This window comes from Mustela erminea, chromosome 9 (genome assembly GCF_009829155.1).
Source record: "Mustela erminea isolate mMusErm1 chromosome 9, mMusErm1.Pri, whole genome shotgun sequence".
Taxonomy (NCBI): Eukaryota; Metazoa; Chordata; class Mammalia; order Carnivora; family Mustelidae; genus Mustela; species Mustela erminea.
The window spans coordinates 108610652-108628574 of NC_045622.1; the positions used below are offsets into that span (position 1 = coordinate 108610652).

The window sequence follows — 17923 nt, forward strand, 5'->3', positions numbered from 1 at the left end:
AGACTGAAGCAAGCCCAGGCGGGTCTCCCCGGTACAAGTGAAAAGACTGACCAGAAGTCCATAGAGAAGGCCTTCCTCCCCCGAGACAGAAGTACCGACATTCTCTGGGACAGTCCCAGCAGAAACATGCCAGCGCCTGGCCACAGGCAGCTACAATATGTAGCTGGTTGGGACCCAGTGTCAGCTAATGCAATGACCGGGCCAAGGTGTGAAATGGCCGGTAGATCTTACGCTCTGGCTCTACAGGCTGAGAAGCCCAGACATCACGTTCCAGGAGGCACAACCGGAAGAGAGCGGCCCACGGAAGAAAAGTCTGCAGATGGCAGGGCACCCCAACTCCTGGTTAGCAGCAGCTGTTGCGGTGAGCCCAGGCCGCATCACAGATGACTGATACTTGAGTTTAAGAATAACGTCTGGCCAGTCAGATCAGCAAAAGATACAGATGAGACAGAGCAGTGGCATCTCCCTCTGAGGGGGTCTTAAAAGAATTTAGACAGTTTTCCGAAAGAGTCCGTTTAGATCAAGTGACTCTTCTGGAATAGCAAAATAGGAAACTGATTGTATGAGACTTCTTGAGTTTCTGTTATGCTTATCCTTGGAGAATGGGGAAGCAAAAGCAGTTTTGGCATATTCCTACAAAACAGTATTTTAATATTCTTTCTTTAGAGGAACAAAAGCAAAATTTGCACCTTAGGAGTTTCGGTGTTAAGAATGTTGTTCTCTACAGCGTACGGTGGATCAGAGACCTGCGGCCCTCAGCGCAGCCGGGCCAGAGAACCACCAACAGCAAGACCGGGCCCTTCGATCTCCTCCCGACTGTGCTCTCAACCGCCATAAAACTAGCTGAGGGTGGCCATTTGGTTAAGATCTGATTTTCAGATAAATAAAAAAATTTATCTGAAATAAATATTTCAGGTAAATATTCAGATAAATTCAGATCTGATTTCAGATAAATTTTTCAAAGTGTGAGTATATCCCATGCACTATGTTGGGTATATTACAAAATTATTTGCTGTTTATCCAAAGTTAAATTTAACTAGGCAGCCTATTTTGTCTGTATTTTACCCCAACAAGCCAGTGGTGCTGGGGGCCAGCTGGGTGTGAGAGGAAAGAAACCTGCGAGGGAAATTCTCAGACGCGAGCGCAGCGGACAGGGAAGACCCTGCTTACAGTCCTGGGGTCCCACCGCCCGGGTTCACATCAGGGCTCCACTGAGCCCATGGACTCTGGACAAGTTGCTTAACCTCTGTCATCTTCATCGTAGTGACAGCAACAGCACATAGGGTTGTTGCAAAGACAACCACGAGTTAGTTCATGCTTGTGAAGCCCTCGGCTCCGCGCCTGGCACGAAGCAGCTTTCGCTGTAACTGTCAGCTTCTCGTGTTAGAAGCTGGACGGCGGGGCTGGCCCTGCTTCTGATGGAGAGAGGTGGCGGGGGAAGGCCTGGAAGGGAGGGCCAGAGGACAGCTGAGGTCCAGTCGAGGCTGGGCTGTGCCATGAAGCATTGCTTATTGTGAGGACACTCTGAAGCACGCCTCGACCCCAACAAGACAACCTAAGAAACAGGGTCTGCCTGCCCAGCCCATCACGTCATCGGGGACCCACCTGAGCCACACGCAGCGGATGCGGCTGCTCCCACCCGCTCCCACCCGCTCCCACCGGCTCCCTGACTCTGCACCTGCCCCACTGCGGGCTCTGTGGCATCTCACTGGGAGCCGACGCTCGGCCATACTGGACAGATGTAGACCGCAGAAACTGGCAAACTCGGCGATCAGGGCCCTTTCCCCACCTCTGGGACAGGCACAGACGGAGCACCAGAGAGCCTAGCAGACCGCCGCCGTGGTGCGTGTTGCAGAGACTGGGGGTGGGGTGTGGGGGGTGAATGGCGCCCCTTCTCCATTTTCTCCTTTGGCTACAGAATCCAAATAAAGAGGCCTCTGTCTCCATTGTAAAAGCCTGACATACAAGTGCTTAATTCAGTTAAAACATGAGGGTGAGCCGAGGAAGAAATGAATCTGGCACGTTCTGAGTCTTCCCGCAGCTCAGAACCCATCCCGTGACACCAATTAACCTGTGAGAATATCAACCTAAAGATTCTTTTGATAATCTCATTTAACAACATCATAATTATTGTTTTGTTTTCTAAGGGACGGATTTCTTTGTTCATATCCTTGACACCGTGTTCCCCCCATCCCCCCGCCCGCCACACCCCCCCTTAAACAACACAGGCATTTGCAGATTGAAGTGCGAGGATTTAAAATACCAGCTGTTGGATGGACATGTCCAATGTCTGTTCTCAAACAGAACTTAGCCCTCCCTCCTCACCCTCTTCCTGCTCCCCCAAATAACACCCCAAAACCCAAGCCCCACACTTCTTCCTGTCTTCCGTCTCCCCAGGAACTAGGGTTTAAACTAGGGTCCTCCTTCCTTTCGCTTCTTTGAACACACCCTAGACTATGGCCTTTGACTAGTGCAAAACCCTCCTCACCATGACCAGCCATGACCCTCGGCTGGATTCAGCTACTGATCCGTGCTACGTACGCCCGGTAGTTAGCGCCCCCGACCGAGGCCTTATTTCACTCTCCTCTAACCCCCACGCCACTACCTGCAGGTCAGCTCTCCCCCGCCCCCGCAGGCCCTCTCCTATCACCAGCACCACCTCCTTTCCATCCTCACTACCCATCGGTCCTCAGCCTCCCGAATCTTCTAACTCCAGCCAAACTGCCTCCTTCTTGTTCCCAAAGAACCCGAGCACTCCCCATCTCCCTGGGAGCACGTCTTCCCCGGAACTCCCCCACTGACCACCCTTCTCCTTGTGCTGATCCGTGCAAAGCCTGCTTGTGGCATCTCATTTTCCTTTCTCTTAAAATTCCACCAAAACCCAAGTGAAGAATTTTTTGTTTTTATAAAGCTCTATACCTCAATGACAGGGAGACCAGGAGAGTAGACCACAGCCAAGCAACTGTGGAAGCCGGAAGACAGTTCTCAAAAACTGGCCTCGAGGCCTCGCTTGGGTGGCGGGGAAGGCTGCCCACATGCAGCGGTCTCTTCCACAGAATCCACGAAAGCCTAGGGAACCGTGGCCCCGGGGGCCTGGGATGAACTGTTCCTCGTGTGGCTGTAGACCATCCCCCTCCTGGCCTCTCCCAAAGAACAGATGTTTACCTCCCAAAGAACAGATGTTTACTCTTTGGAGATGGCAAAGCTCTGGGTCTATACTGGGGGACAGGAGGCCCAGCTGAAGGCCTGGTTACCTTGTCAAAAATGGTGGAGGAATTTTAAGTAAGCCTACGCATCCTGCCCCGTACCCCTCTCGGCTCTCACAACACAGCAGCCTGCCCTTCCCCTCCTCGGAGACCTGACCCAACTCAAGAGGGAAGACCTCAGGATATGACACTGAGGTTCCCAACAAAGGACACGCACGTCACCTTCTGTGCAGCTCAGAAACCAGGCAGCTTGCAGCCCCTGATGAGGACAGATGCCCTCAAGGGTAGAGACCAAAAGAAAGCAGCAGAAAAAAGCAACTGGGAGAAAACAGCCTGGGCAAGGAAAGAAAGACAAACACACATTAGCATCCTCTGAGAAGTATGGAAAGCCCACAATACCAGCGAATCAACAGGCTGTGCACATACTGTCCAAGGCCCATTCAGAGAGCAGACAGAGCCCTTGGAAATTAAAAATATGATGGGGGAAACGAATGAATCCACAGAAGGGCTGGAAGACAAGGTAGGGGAGACCTCCTAGAAATGGAAGCAGAAAGACAAAAAACGAAAACAGGCCCGAGAGTGAAGAGAATCTGGGGGCTGTCCAAGGGCCCCGAGAGCTGAGTGACAGGAGTCTCAGATAGAGAGAGCACAGAAAAATAAAGGGGTTACAGTAAATTCTAGAAACTCCCTCCAGAGAAGCACATTTCCACACGGAAGGGCGCACCCGGAGCCAACAAGACGGACGAACCCACACCCACACCAGGCATGTTGTGAAATTTCAGGTCTTGTGAGTTTTCCGAAAAGGGGGGAGAGGACACAAAGAATCAGACATCAATGAGGTCTGCATTTCTCAACAGCAACTTGGGGGCCAAAAAAGTACAAAGCAATCCTTTCAAAACCGCAAAGGAAAAAGTTCAAACCTGAAACCCCTCATCCAGTTAAACTACCAATGCCCTATGCAGGTAAAACAGAAACAGGCCGCCGTGCCTGAGCTCCCCCGCACCTGGCACTCCTTCTCAGGAAGCTACCTGGACAAGCCCCACCAAAAGGAGACGGCGGACAGGCCAGAAAGGGGGCAGGAGCTGTAGAGAGAGGTGGCATGCCAGGTAAGGCAAGGACCAGGCAGGATCCTCTCCACGGGCACCCCTCTCTCCAGGGGACCTGAAGGAAAGCAGAGCCCGCGTTCCTACTGATGGGACCCACGGTGAGCCTGTCTGAACACAACTGGGAGGAAGGGCGGCGGCATAAATGACACCTTAGCCCGAGCCTTCTGTCCCCAGGCACCAGCAGGGGAGAAGTCCAACCTGTCCCACCAGCAGGACTCCGCTACAGAGACATAGGTTTGCTTCTATGCATGCAGAATATTCATAGACGGACACTCGAGGGGCGGGTAACAGCAGGTGCCTTTGCAGAAGAGATGTGAGGAAAAAGTCTATCTTGAACCATTTACCCTTTTGACTTTACATCATAGGGCTGAATATTCAAAATATAAGTAAATACAGGGCACCTGGCTGGTTCAGTTGGTTAATTAAGCGTCTGCGCCTGCTTTCTGCACAGGTCATGATCCCAGGGGCCTGGAACCGGGACTGAGTCCCTCATCAGCTCCCCGCTCAGCAGGCATCTGCTTCTCCCTCTGCCCTCGACCACCCCGCTCCGGGCTCTCTCAATGCCCCGACCTCTCAAAAAAAAAAAAAAAAAAAAAAGTAAATACAATATATGACAAGGGGATCTTCCCACTCTCGAGGCCCCTCCCACAGGGAACCTCCCTTGGTTTCCCAACCATGGCCCAGAGCCAGTCAGGTGTCTGGTGTCCTCTTCCTGCGTGCCTCTCCCTGGGTGCTAGGTAGCTGGTGCTGGCTGAGGGCGGACCTCAAGCTCTCTGTGGTCACATCTCACTCATCTTTGAGCCTGCCCCAGGGGAACTTTAATTTTCTGCCTACTGGATGCCAGGTCCCTTCTAGTTTGCTTAATTCATACCACAATCCCAGGAGTTCAACCCTGACTTTACTGATAAGAAAAAATCAGCCTCAGGAGGGCCCACAGAGAGAAGCCCACTCAAGAATCACCAAGCCCGGGCGCCTGGGTGGCTCAGTGGGTTAAGCCGCTGCCTTCGGCTCAGGTCATGATCTCAGGGTCCTGGGATCGAGTCCCGCATCGGGTTCTCTGCTCCGTGGGGAGCCTGCTTCCTCCTCTCTCTCTCTCTGCCTGCCTCTCTGCCTACTTGTGATCTCTCTCTGTCAAATAAATAAATAAAATCTTTAAAAAAAAAAAAAAAAAAGAATCACCAAGCCCGTCCAAATCCAGACCCCCTGTTTTTCACGAGCCTACCTAGTTTGGTGCCTGGCTCACAGAAGAGTTCCAGAACCATTTCACCAAACCAAAATGCAAACTGGGTTGGAAATAAAATTTTCCACGGGGTCTTCCCATGCTCTGAGACCCAGAAAAGGAGGCGGAGGGTGCTCCGTGGCAGGCAGCACCTCTGCCCCGCCAGCGGCAGTTCCTCATGAAGTCACAGACTTGGCCTATGGGATCACCGCCCGGGGCCAGGTCTGAGTGGGTTTTGTTAAACAGCATTATTGAGGTCAAATTCACAAACCAGACAGTTCGCACACTGAAGTACAATTCAGTGGTGTTTCGTCTATGGAGTCGTCTATCCGTCACCACAATCCGTTCCAGAGCACGTCCATACCGCTTAGCTGTCCCCTCCGCCAAGTCCCAGCTCACTAAGCTAAGGTTCTCTGTCTCTCTCTCTCTCTCTCTGTTTGCCCATTCGGGATGTTTCATATAAAGGAGTAAGAAGGTCCTTCGTGTCTGGCTTCTTTCACTCAGCAAAAGGTGCTCGAGGTTCCTCCACATCAAAGCAGGGGCCAGACCTTCAGTCCCTTTCACTGCCAAGTACTGCCCCCTGCAGAGACAGACCGCGTCTTACCCGGTCTCGGGCAGGTGGACATCCGGTGGATGTTCCTACGCGCTGGCTGTTAGGAACAGCGCTGCCGTGAGCACGTGTGTGCGGGATTCTGGGTGCACACGTGTTTCATCTCTCAGCTCGGGACAGGCAGCTGGAGTCTATGGGGACTCTATGTTTAACTGCTCGAGGGACTGCCGGACTGTTTCCCACAGCAGCGGCTCCATCTTAGAGCCCACCAGCTCCCCCACATCCTCGCCAGCCCTTCTAACTGGCTTTTTGAGCAGCCGCCCTAGAGGGTACGAAGTGGCATCTCATCGTCATTTTGATTTACACTTCCCTGATGCTAATGATGTTGAGTGTACTTTCACGTGCTTACTAGCCATCTGTCTATCTTCTTCGGAAAAAATGTCTATTCAGATCCCTTGTCCATTTTTATTTTTTTTTAAAGACTTTATCTGTTTGAGAGAGAGAGAGTACACATGCATGAGCACAAGTGTGTGTCTGCGGGTGCGGGGGAGGCATAGGGGCAGACACACAGAATTCCTGCTGAGCACAGGGCTGGATCCCAGGACCCTGAGATCATGACCTGAGCCAAATTCAGGTGCTTAACCACCTGAGCCACCCAGGTGTCCCTCCCTTGTCCATTTTTAAGCTGGATTATTTGTCTTTTTACTGCTAAGTTGTAAGAGTTCTTTATATATTCTAGATAAAAGTTCTAGAAAGAAATTCCCTATAAGATTTGCAAAAATTTTCTCCCATTCTTTGCGTTGCCTTTTTGCTTTCTTGACAGTGTCCTTTGCTGCACAGTTTTCAATACTGATGAAGTCTGACTGATCTATTTTATTTTACTGCTTGTGCTTTTGCTATTGTAGCTAAGAAACCGCTACCTACCCCAACCTCACAAAGATTTACGATTGTGTTTCCTTCTGAAAGTTTTATGGTTTTAGCTCTTGCATTCAGGTATTTGATCCATTTTGATCTCTGACTGTGGGAAAAGGCAGGTGTCCAATTTCATTCTTTGGCATGAGGACATCCAGCTGTTCCAGCGCCATTAAACTGTCTTGGCACCCTTGTCACAAACCAATTGACCGTAAGTGTGAGGATTTATTTCTGTGCTCTCAATTCCATTCCGTTCATCTCTATGTCTGTCGTTATGCCAACACCATACTGTCTTGATTACTGTAGCTTTGTACCAAGTTCTGAGTCAGAAAGTGTTGAGTCCTCCAACTGAGTTCTTTCCCAAGATTCTTCTGGTTGTCTGCTTCCCTTGCACTCCCATGTGGAGTCTAGGATCATCTTGCCAGTTTCTTCAACTAAAGGCAGCAGACATTGTAAAAGACCCTGCACTGAATCTGTGGGTCACTGGAGGGGGAGGGTACTGTCATTGTAACAGGATTAATTCTGATCCATGAAGATGGGGAGTCCATTTATTTATTTAATTAAGAATTAAATAAATTCTTAAAAAAGAAAAAATGAAAAAAATTCTTAAAAAAGAATTTTAAGAAAAAATTCTTAAATTTTTTTTCAGCAATGTTTTGAGCTGTTGTCAGTTTTACATTTCTCTCGTTAAATTTTTTTCTTAAGAATTTTATTCTTCTTGATGCTGTTCTACATGAAACTTTCCATTTTCCATTTGTTCACTGCTACTGTATAGAAATAGTTGATTTCTGTATATTGATTTTATGTCCTGCAATCCTGCTGAACACTTTTATTCCTTCATTTTAATAAGTTTTTAGTGGATTCTTTAGGCTTTCCTATGTAAGATCATGTCCGCTGCAAATATACATCCGCTTCTTTTTTTCCAATCTGTATGCCTTTCATTTCATTATCTCTCCTAATTGCCCTTGATAACCAAATTTGAAACTGGTGACTAATTTTGAATGGGAGGTAGCCCGTCCCAGAAAGCAGCAGCTGCTCTGATGCACAGGAAGCCAGAGCCCTCATTCCTCTGCTTGTCACGCTTGTTAAGTAGATGTTTCCACAGAGATTTGGCCTTTAGGAGAAGCTTCCTGGTTGGTCACTCTCTGCTCTGCGCCCAGGGAATCTGAGACCTGTGAAAGGGCTCCCCCCCTTTTTCAGCCTGGTTTCCAGTACGTTCAGCCACCGGGAGGCACAAACAGGAGAGAGCATAGGTCTATCTTCCCCACTCTCTACGGGCTTAGGTGCCATAGGCCTGGCCGGGGGTGCTTCCTGCCACTATGACAGTCCCTGCTGGGCGTTCCCCCCTCCACGCTGCCAACCCTCCCTGGAGTCTAGAGAAAGCACTGTTTCCTCTCCCAATGGGAAGTAATGGCTTCCCACTGCTGCTCATTCTGGGTGCCTCAACGTCCCTGGTCTGGCGCCTGACTTGCTTGGCCTGATTAATTCAGTTTCTCAGAATCGGTGTGTGACCTCAGCCATTCCTAGCAACCTTTACCCCTACTATGCTAGACACCAACCCCCAGACATCCCCTTGGAAGGGACAGAACCTGGCTCACTAGAAAACCTGGTTCTCTGGGTAAACAGATCACTGAAGTGTCTAGTCCATAAGCCAAGGAAACAGGAAATTCAAAGGCAAAGTGCTTCAGTTCCTAGCAGGAAGAAAGTAAACCACCACCCTGACAGGGTAAGACCTTGACTGTGGCTGCTGCTACTTGCTCCCTTCATTCTGGACTCCGGGAAAACACAGGTCAGCAGCCCCCTGATCTGACTTTCACCCTCTGCTTTGGAATCTGAGCACAAAACCTGCACGAGAGGCTTTTCCCAGATGGATTTGTAGGCACCACTATTGCTGGTTTCATCCGCATGACCAAAGCCGCGTGGCAAAGTGTCAGAGCCACTGATGACATCTGCCTGGGCTGCTCCTGGGTGCCAGTCACCACAGTAAGCGCTGCACACCATCCCATTCAATCGTCCAAACCCTTCCTTGTCTGGCGGGCATTACAGCCCCAGCTTTGTAAGTAAGGACACGGTGACTCGCGATAACTAGCTAGGCCCTGGCTTCGAAGCCGAAAGGCGCCGTACTCCGGTGTGCCCGTCACCCCACACCGTGCCTCACTCTGGGCGCTAAGTCCCAGGAGCCGCCCGCGGATGGCAGCCTTACCAGCCACCTTACCCGTTACCCCTCTCTCCCTTCCTTGCCTGTCAACCTCCAACTAGCCTCAACCACCACACCTGCCACCTGCCCAGGCCACAGCTGGGTACCACTCCATCGCTGTGGAAGAGTGGGAGGAGCCCAGCTGAGCATCCTGCTGAGAGGAGCAGGAGACTGTTCGGGAGCTCTGCAGAAGTGACCAGAGGCTCCCGCTGGCCTTTACCCTGGCGTCCCCTGCAAAGGGGGTGAGAGCACGGTGCCTGCCAGGAGCTCCGCAGCTCCAACCCTTCACCTCCCCACAGGTTCTGACTTGCCAAGACTCACTTTCCCGCCCTTCGATAGCAGGGGGCGTGTTCTGATAGCAGGGGGCGTGTTCTGATGGCAGGGGGCGTGTTCTTTTGAACTGAAGAGTTTCTCCTCCACCTTGAGGAGTTCGATTGACAGTTCCCTGAGAACTTTGGGCTTCCTGGGAGACCCCCTAGAGACCGGAGTAGGAACTGAATTACGCAAGTCCCAGGCGACAGACTGCCCCTCATCTTCTCAGTCCCAACTCCTCCAGGAGGTCTCCCCGGTGCATCCACCCTCCATCTGGGGAAGATGTCATGTGTTTTAATAGTTGAAAAAACCACCACAATGAATGACAGCTCTAAGTGTCTGTACGGTGCCAGACCGCCGGACAAGGTTCTTTCCCGACGCTCAGCAGGTGGGTAGAGCTCCCTGTGCCAGCTTTACTGAGCGACGCCCCACGCGCTGGAATCACAGTCAACAGCAGCACACACACTCCCGGCTCTCCGCAGTCTGGAAGGTGCTCGGAGAGACACTCTCATTTGCTACCAACAACAACTCTGCCTCCTAGGGAGGGCAAGCATTTACCTCCATTTTACAGATAAGGAAAATGGGGCTTTCCAGGCCCATCTACTGACCCGCATCACTTCCCGAACGCCCTGCTGCAGCCACACACCACACTGCTCTTTTCAAGCAACTCAGGGCGTCCACAGTCCCAGGAGCCGGGACTTTGGAAGGATAAAGGGAAAAGCAGCCAGGGTCCTGCCCCACCCCCCACCCTTGGGTCGGGCTGGAAGCTCCCTCCCGGGAGGGTGGGACCAAAGTCTTGATAAAGTGGAGGTGGAGCCAGACGCTGCTGAGATTCCCTGGAAAGGGCAAAGTCTTTTGACTCAGAAAACTCAGGTTCAAATTCCAGCTTTGTCACTGTCTGCTCGAATGACCTTGGGGATCACTCCGCTTCACTGCCCTTGAGTGACATAGCGATGTATAAAAACTATAGAATTTGGCTTTCCTCCCTGACTCCTGGCAAAGAGCTCCTAAAACCCTTGAAGGGTTTCTTGAGTGCTAGGGGAGACGGGAGCATCTTTTCTCATTCGCAGTAAGCGCCTTTTAATCGCACCTGACTTTATACTAACGAAGTGACCCCTGTGGGCCCCTAGATAGCTTCAGGCAGGGGCTGCTCACTGGACAAACCAACCCCAGAAGCAGAGGGTTGGAACTTCCATGGAGAGAAGGGAGGGACCAGAGATTGAGTTCATCACCAATGGCCAATGATGTGATCAGCCACGCCTCCGTAACAATGCGGAGGAGAGCGCTCCCAGGAGGGTGAGTGCATCCACACACCACGGGGCTGGTGGACCCCAGTCATGAGGACAGAAGCCCCTACACTCAGGACTCTTCCAGATTCCACATATGTACCTCCTAATCTGGCGATCTATCTGTATCCTTTATGAGAAGCCAATAGCAGTAAGGAAGGCAGTATTCTGAGTTCTGTGAACAGTTCTAAAAATTACCAAACCAGAGGGCAGGATCACAGTCATCTCTGATTTATAGCGGGCGGGTCAGAGCTCCAGAAGGCCAGGTCTTGTGATTGGTGTCTAACATGCCGGCCGTCTTGTGGGCCTGAGCCCTTTACCCAGGGGGTCTGCTGCAAGTAGGGGTACCTGGGTGGCTCAGTTGGTTGGGTGACTGCCTTTGGCTCAGGTCATGATCCTGGAGTCCTGGGATCGAGTCCCACATCGGGCTCCCTGCTCAGCGGGGAGTCTGCTTCTCCCTCTGACCCTTCCCCTTCTCATGCTCACTCTCTCTTTCTCGCTAATAAATAAATAAATAAATAATTTTTTAAAAAAGAAAAAAAAAGAAGCTGCAAGTTGCACTCCTGAGACTAGGATTAGTTTCACGCAACTGGAGCCTCCCCACATGTTTCTGGAGCCCCTACTGCCCGTAACACACTCTAGAGGGACAGAGGATACTGTAACCAACCTGGGCCTCTGCCCTCACGAAACTTGCTGCCTGGTGAGGAAAAGAGACCAGCAAACTTGCCGTAGCGGGGAGAGCAAGGAGCCAGCATCTTAAAGGATCCGCCTGGGGGAAAGGGAGATTAGAGAAGGGTGAAGGGTAAAGCGGTTGAGGAAAGTTAAGTAAGTGACGTGAAGGAGGGGCTTGGCCTGGGCTCCAGAGGCCCAGAGGCCCCAGGGCAGCGGCACCTGGCCCACAGGGCATCAGTGTGGAGCTGCGGTGAGGGAACCCCGGGGCCTCTCCCAGTGTGCATGCTCTTGCCTGATTAGTTCAGAGTCATGGTCGGGTGACACCAAGTAGATGCCGATCAGGTGAGAAGTCTGGTACGGAACCAACAAAAGATGAAATTGGAGAGGTTTAGTGAAATGACAGGCAGAGAAAGTGTTCATTCATTCACTCAACACTGACGGAGCCTTCGCAACAGGTACCATTAGGCACCAGAGGTAAGCCGAACAAGAGAGAAGAGGTCCTCGCCTTCATGAAACTGAGGGTTTCGTTCTAACCAGGAGCAAACCGAGGGCACAAGTGAGATCATTCCAGACCCAGACCTTCCGATTTGTAAGCACAGACTGTCATCTTGCCCTAGAATTTCTCCTGATGACAGGTCTCCCTCTGAGAAAGCCAAAAGGGAATGAGGTCCAGAAGCCACATTTGTCCCACCATCCCTGGTCCAGAACACTAGGAGAAAAGACACATTTCTCCTCAAATTCTGCTCTGGGAAGTTTGGGACAAAGTAAAGGGAAATGTGGGTCCTCTTTCTCACCTGTTCCTCAACACACAGAGTTACTCCCTTCCTAAATCCTCAGCCCTTGTCTCTCATGACCCGGAAAATCTGGCTGTCTGGCCTGGGGCCAGATAACCCGCGGCCATCTGGGGCCCTTAGCCTCTCTGTCACTAGAACTGAGGGAAAGGTTTGCTTCTAAGCAAAAGTCGTTTCGCATTATACCAGAGTAGTGGGTCCTGCGGAAAGCCAGAAATCTGTTCTCCCAAAAATGTGGGTAGTTACATACTTCCCCTCCACGGCTCTCTACAACATCATCACAGAATCGCCTCTTGAAGAGAACTGATCTTGGCCCTTCCGTGTCCCAGATTCCTAAAGAGAGCCAGGCCTCCCCATTCCACAGCTCCAGAGCATTTGTCAAGCCCAAGCTGCCCAAGGAGCTGGAGCACAGCACGTGTGGGACCCCAAGCCCCTGGAAGACCTCTTACTGCTTCACCATTTCCACAAGGCACCCTAGTCAAGGGACCCACATGCCCTTTCCCCTAGCTGTCACCACCACACAAAGGCATCCTGGCCCAGAGCTCTGGGACCTACACCACATCTTCCTCTGTCCCCAAGGTCTCAGGAAGAACCCATGTTCATTCTCAAGTAGGGTTTGCCCCACCTTGGGCTCCTTGGTTTTGACCATCCCTCACCAGAACTGTCCCCACAGGCCTGTGTGCCATGATCCAGCCCACCCGTCCCCAGGGTTCCTGTCTCCAAGGACTATTCCCAGAACCCGTCTGCCCTCTTTCTTCTAGTAGCAATAGACTGCCAAGTTCCAGAGGGAAGAGAAACAATGACCACAGTGCATGGTCCCCCACCAGTGACCACCGGTGCACACACCCACCCGAACAGTGTGCCCAGGACTGCTGAGAGGTGGTCTTACCGTGGCAGCTGGTCTGCAGAGCCCCAGGGAGGCCAGAGCGTTCCTGGTACCGGAATACCCAAATCTAGGCCCTCTGCCCACAGCCTGTTTATAATTGACGTTCTAGGTTAAGCCTCTGTCAATGACTTTCTAGAATTATCCCCTCCCTACAGCTCAGAGGAGAGAGCTGCTTATGAGCCAATCTCTGGCTCAGCAGTAGACCTTGAACAGCTTGTTTGAGAGAAGGAAAAAACAAAACCAGGCCAGGGGTGAGCCAGGAGAGGGCGGTCAAAAACACTGCCTATGGGTTCTCGGGAAGGATTAAAGGGCAGCAGTGTTTGGCCTTTACCAGGAAAAGAGGGCCAAGGACAGGAGAGCCAGCCAGGTGAGAGAGCTTCTGGCCTAAGGACAGGAACAGAGAACCTGACAGCTGAAGAAAAAATGAGGACTCTGAGGTCTACCTCCTCCTACTGAGATCTTACTAAGTCTCAGGTTGTCCCTGTGGGATCTGCAGACATCCTGGTCCTTTCTCCCCTGGGGCCAGGAGACAGGATTCCTCCCAAGGGCACATGTTACCAAGTGGCTCTTGTGAGCCCTTCGCCTGGTCTGACTTCATTAGCAAGGCTTTTAAATGCCTTAACATATCATTAAACCCACTCAGATCAGCCCATTTAACAGAGCGCCATCCCCGAGACTGCTCTAGTCCAGAGCAGGGACAGAGTGCATACGCCATGGATGCGGCCCCACTAGCACCAAAATAAAAACCAGCCCAGGCTGAGCTCAGACGAGAGTTCTTGGAGGAGGTGCAGTCAGTAAGTCACTGTTCAATCTTTGCTAAGCTTCTAGAACCCAAGGTTTACTGGTCAGAGGGGCCTTCCCCACTTCTGAGTGCTCACTCCCGGGCAAGGCAGGTGGCATCCATGGGAAGCAGGAAGGACACTGCTGCTGCTGATGAAATGCGGGCACACCTGACTGGGGCAGAGGGTCCAACATCAGGAGTCCCTGGGAGGTTCAACGCAAACTCAGCCTGGGTGGGAGCCTGCTTCCTCCTCTCAGATCCCAGACCTCACTGAGTAGGGGTACTCTGCTACCCCCTTGCCTCCAGCTTTCTCCAGAGCTTTCTCCAGGCAGCTTTCTGCCTCCCCTCCAGCCCACCAAGGAAGGGAGCTAAGCCCTCACGCGCCCTGACGAAGGCAAGCAGCTGCCGGTCTGGGAAGAGACCAGCGACCCTGCAGGGGGCCTGCCCAGGAAGAGTGAGAGCAGAGGGTCGGCTGTGATGCCCGGTGGGAACCCAGGAGAGGCTCCCTGCATCCGGTGTCCCGGCTTCTCGCTGTGGCAGGCCTCGGCCTCCCACGCCATCGGGACGGGCGCCCAGCGAGGCTTCCCCGGCTGAAGGCAGAGCAGCACTTTTGAGACTGGCCAGTCTGGCTGGTGGAGCGCTGAGCGGGGCTACTGGAGGGAGCCGCTGGCATCAGGCCGGCACACAGGCCTCGGCCTCATCCAGGGCAGGGAGGGGAGCAAGGATGCGCTGAGGGACGTTTCTGCAGCACGAGACCTTAGCCCAGCACTTGCACGCGCCTTACCTCAATCTCCCTACACCACGGGGATGAAGACAGGACAGGGCCACGGGTCCCCAGTGATGGAGGGGAACGGAGACTCTCCCGGCACCTGTGCAGAAACAGGTCCGAGAAGGCCTGGACATTCAGAGGCTACATGGGGAAAGGCATCAACTGTGGGTGAGGGCCCCTGGATAGGAAGTGGCTGAAATCAGGGAAGACGGGACTCTCTTCACCAACGCTCTGGACATGCTGGCAACAAGGGGCACAGAGGGGGGTGATGCTTGCCGCGCACAAGGATGAGCAGACACGAGAGAAGGATGGGGCGTCACAGTGAGACACACCTGGGCTTGGATCGTAGCTCCACTCCGTGTCAGCGTGTGACCCTGGGCAGGTCCCTTCACCTGCAAGCCTCGATTCAGTCATTTGTAAAATGGGAATCAGCAACACACAGCTTGCAGGGCCGCTGGTGAGGGCTCGATGGACCTGATTATCATGAATGGCCAGCTGCGAGGTCCAACTGTTCCCAATTTTTCTCATAAAAGTAGAATGAGAAGAAGGCAGTCCGGAAGGAGAAACATTCTACTGTTTTTCCAACTTCTGTTAATCTCCCAGCACTAAGGAACTCGGAGGAGGACGGGGTAAGGGGAAAGACTGGTGGTCGAACAGGCTCCGTTAGGTAGCTGGGTACACGGCGTCTTCCTCTGTAACCTCCTGGACACCCACAGGCATCGCAAAGATGCATGAAATCTGGTGCCTTTCTCCCCCTAGCACCCAGGTCACCCAGCTTTGAGCAGGTATGGTCCCAGGAGCAGAGCCCTGGGTTCTGAGAGCTGTGAGGACCTGGCCCTCTCTAGGGTCAGTCAGAGGGGGCTGGGGACAACTCCCAGTGGCACCGATGCCACTTCCCATGGGACACTTCTCACGAGCCCCAGCTGGGTCCGAGCAGGCTTCATATCTAACACTCGGAGATAAAGCAGAAGAAAAGGAACCTTCAGAACAGGTGTCTCTGCTCGTCCATATTCAAAGCTGCCCGGGACTTGGCCTGCGGCGGGCACTTCACAGGCGGTCACCGGACTGCGCCAAGAATAACACTGCCGGGGGCCACGGTGCTCTGTTTTCTGGTCAACACAGTGCAGCCTGCCCAGCTGTCTCTACCAGCTGTGGCGACACAGAGCGATGCAGGAACAGGGGTGGGCCCTGCCCTCATGGCGCTGGCATCAGCGAAGACACTAGACATGGAAAGAAGTGAAATGAACTGCTCGGCACGGCGGCTCCAGTAAACACTGTACTGCGTATCTGAAAGTTGCTAAGAGGGATCTCAAAAGTTCATCACAAGAAAAACAAACGTGTAACTACGTGTGGTGAAGGATATTAACCAGACTTTCTGGGACTACCTCACAATACATACTGTACATACATACATACTGAACCACTACCCCATACACTTGAAAGCAATATTGTCAATTACACCTCAATAAAAAAAAGGAAAGGGCCGCCTGGGTGGCTCAGTCCATTAAGTGTCTACTTTCGGCTCAGGTCATGATCTCCAGGTCCTGAGATCGAGTCCTGGGCTGGGGGGCGGGGGGGTCCCTGCTCAGCAGAGTCTGTTTGTCCCTCTCCCTCCACCCCTCCCCCACTTGTGCTCGCTCTTTCCCTCACTCTCTCTCTCAAATAGATGAATAAAATCTTAAAAAAAAAAAAGAGAGAGAGAGAGAGAGAGAAAAGAAAAATAAACCAAGGGGGAGAAAGTCAAAAGCAGCGCGGCGGGCGCCACCGCACAGAAGCCAGCGGCGGGTGTCAGCTCTAAGCTACTGGTACGTGAAGGGGGACCGAGGATCCAGAAGGGCATCACAGGAGGGAGTCTGAAAGAGGAGGAGCGGGACAGGGGGACTGTAGGGAAGGAGGAAGGGCAAGCATCCGGGAAGAGGGAGCAGTGTGACAGGGACACCACCTGGCTTTGCATGCCCGCAGCCATGCATAGCTTGGCGTGGCTGGGGCAGCGGGTGCCAGAATGAGGCTGGGGAAGAAGGCGAGCTCACTGCATCGCAGAAACATAATCATCTGTGCCGCTGCTTTCCATCTAAGCAGAACATCCAGCATCAAAAACTGTGCCAGTTACGGGCACCTGGGTGGCCCAGTCAGTAAGCTCTACCTCTGGCTCAGATCATGGTCTCCGGGACCTAGGATCGAGCCCAGTACCAGGCTCCCTGCTCTGTGGGGAGTTTGCTCCTCCCCCTCCTCCTCCCCCTGCTCATGCTCACTTGCTCCCTCTTACTCTGTCTTTCTCTCTCTCTCAAATAAATATTTTTTTAAAAACCTGCACCAGTTAAGGTTCTATATAGTTGTAAAATACTGTCAAGGCCACCAAGGTCTACTACTTCATAGGTGTTTTCCTACTTTAGAAAAACAGAAATGGAAGTGGGAAGGAAGGGTCCGGCTCCGTGAAACCAAGGGCAAAGATACTCAGCGCTGTTCTGGTTCACGGGTGACTCAGGTGTGGAAATAACGCCACAGCCCTGGATGTGACAGATCAGATGTCAGCGACTCCAAGAAGGAAGCCGTCTGTCTGTGCTCTGCTCTGGGGGCGGCCGATGAGAGCAGGTCTTGAGTCATTCCCATGCCTGTCTCACATCGGCCCGGCAGCGGGGACCCCTCTGTCCTCTGTCCCCTTGTCCCCCTTTCTTCTACATCACCCCAAATCCGGCCATAGAGGCTGCGAGATTCCACTTCCATGGAGCAAGCAGGCAGGCAGAATGTCTTTGATTTACTGAAAAAGCTTGTAAAGAATGTCCACTGGGTAATGAAAATGATGCCAGGTGCTCCAGAGAAACAGAGAGGGAGAGAGTCACCCCGGGAAGGGAGCAGCAAACCAATCATTCTGAGATCCCAGCTGCAGGCCAAGGACCAAACAGTTCTGGACTGATCCAAATCAAGCCGGTGTTGATGAGCGTCAGCTTCCGAGCAAGCCCCCATCCCCTCCCGCCTCCCCACGCCTCTCCGTCTTGCAGCACCGTAACTGCAGTTTTTGAACAGTGCTGAACACGTAACTCACCCTCTGACCTGGGAGTTTCCAAGGCCCTCTGAACTTTCACCTGCTGGTGTGTAGCACGCTGTGATCTGAGTCATCTGGTGGAGTGGCTCTAAGAACTTAATTAGGTCGCCTATTTTGGAAATACCTCAGAGAGTCTGGCACGCTGGAAATGCCCAGGAAAGTGACCCCAGCGGTCAGCCCTTGTGGTATCAGC

General features: G+C 52.5%; 1 protein-coding gene across 4 annotated transcripts in view; it reads right to left on the bottom strand.

The window, feature by feature from the left end:
• The window catches only part of PC (pyruvate carboxylase), a 96590-nt gene that overhangs the window by 35703 nt on the left and 42964 nt on the right, over nt 1–17923 (bottom strand). Inside the window, exon 1 of one of the 4 annotated variants that reach the window (XM_032357566.1) lies at nt 13141–13306. The exons of the other annotated variants lie outside the window; for them this stretch is intronic. The gene's annotated coding sequence lies outside the window, so the exon portion shown is untranslated. Of the gene's footprint in view, nt 1–13140; nt 13307–17923 lie in introns of those variants that run through there. 4 annotated transcript variants of the gene reach the window in all.